Consider the following 1,446-nt stretch of genomic DNA (forward strand, 5'->3'; position numbering starts at 1 on the left):
CTCAAAGACAAAAACCACATGATCCTCTTGTTAGATGCTGAGAAAGCATTTGACAAAATCCAACACCCATTCATGATAAAAGTTTTGGAAAGATCAGGAATTTATACCTAAACATAGTAAAAGCAATATACAGCAAACCAGTAGCCAACATCAAACTAAATGGAGAGAAACTTGAAGCAATCCCACTAAAATCAGGGACAAGACAAGGCTGCCCACTTTCTCTTTACTTATTCAATGTAGTACTTGAAGTCCTAGCCAGAGCAATTAGACAACAAAAGGAGATCAAGGGGATACAAATTAGAAAGGAAGAAGTCAAAATATCACTGTTTGCAGATGATATGATAGTATATATAAGTGACCCTAAAAATTCCATCAGAGAACTCCTAATCCTGATAAACAGCTTCAGTGCTGTATCTGGATATAAAATTAACTCAAATCAGTGGCCTTTCTCTACACAAAGGATAAACAGGCTGAGAAAGAAATTAGGGAAACAACACCCTTCACAGTAGTCACAAATAATATGAAATGCCTGCGTGAGATTCTAACTAAGCAAGTGAAAGATCTATATGATAAGAACTTCAAGCCTCTGAAGAAAGAAATGGAAGAAGATCTCAGAAAACTGAAAGATATCCCATGCTCATGGATTGGCAGGATCAGTATAGTAAAAATGGCTATCTTGCNNAAAGCAATCTACAGATTCAATGGAATCCCCATCAAAATCCCAACTCAATTCTTCACTGAGTTAGAAAGGGCAATTTGCAAATTCATCTGGAATAACAAAAAACCTAGGAGAGCAAAANCTCTTCTCAATGATAAAAGAACCTCTGGTGGAATCACCATGCCTGACCTCAAGCTGTACTACAGAGCAATTGTGATAAAAACTGCCTGGTACTGGTACAGCGAAATTAATGGAATAGAATTGAAGTCCCAGAAATGAACCCACACACTTATGATAACTTGATATTTGACAAGGGAGCTAAAACCATCCAGTGGAAGAAAGACAGCATTTTCAACAAATGGTGCTGTCACAACTGGCAGTTATCATATAGAAGAATGCGAATTGATCCATTCTTCTTGTACAAAGCTCAAGTCTAAGTGGATCAAGGAACTCCACATAAAACCAGAGACAATGAAACTTATAGAGGAGAAAGTGGGGAAATGCCTCGAAGATATGGGCACAGGGGAAAAATTCCTGANCAGAGCAGCAATGGCTTGTGCTGGAAGATGGAGAATCGACAAATGAGACCTCATAAAATTGCAAAGTTTTTGTAAGTCAAAAGACACTGTCAATATGACAAAAAGGTCACCAACAGATTGAGAAATGCTCTTTACCAATTCTAAATCTGATAGGGGACCAATATCCAATATATACAAACAGCTCAAGAAGCTGAACTCCAAAAATTTAAATAAACCTATTAAAAAATGGGGTACAGAGCTAAACAAAGA

Source organism: Mus pahari, chromosome 2 (assembly GCF_900095145.1).
Source record: "Mus pahari chromosome 2, PAHARI_EIJ_v1.1, whole genome shotgun sequence".
In the NCBI taxonomy this organism is placed as follows: Eukaryota; Metazoa; Chordata; class Mammalia; order Rodentia; family Muridae; genus Mus; species Mus pahari.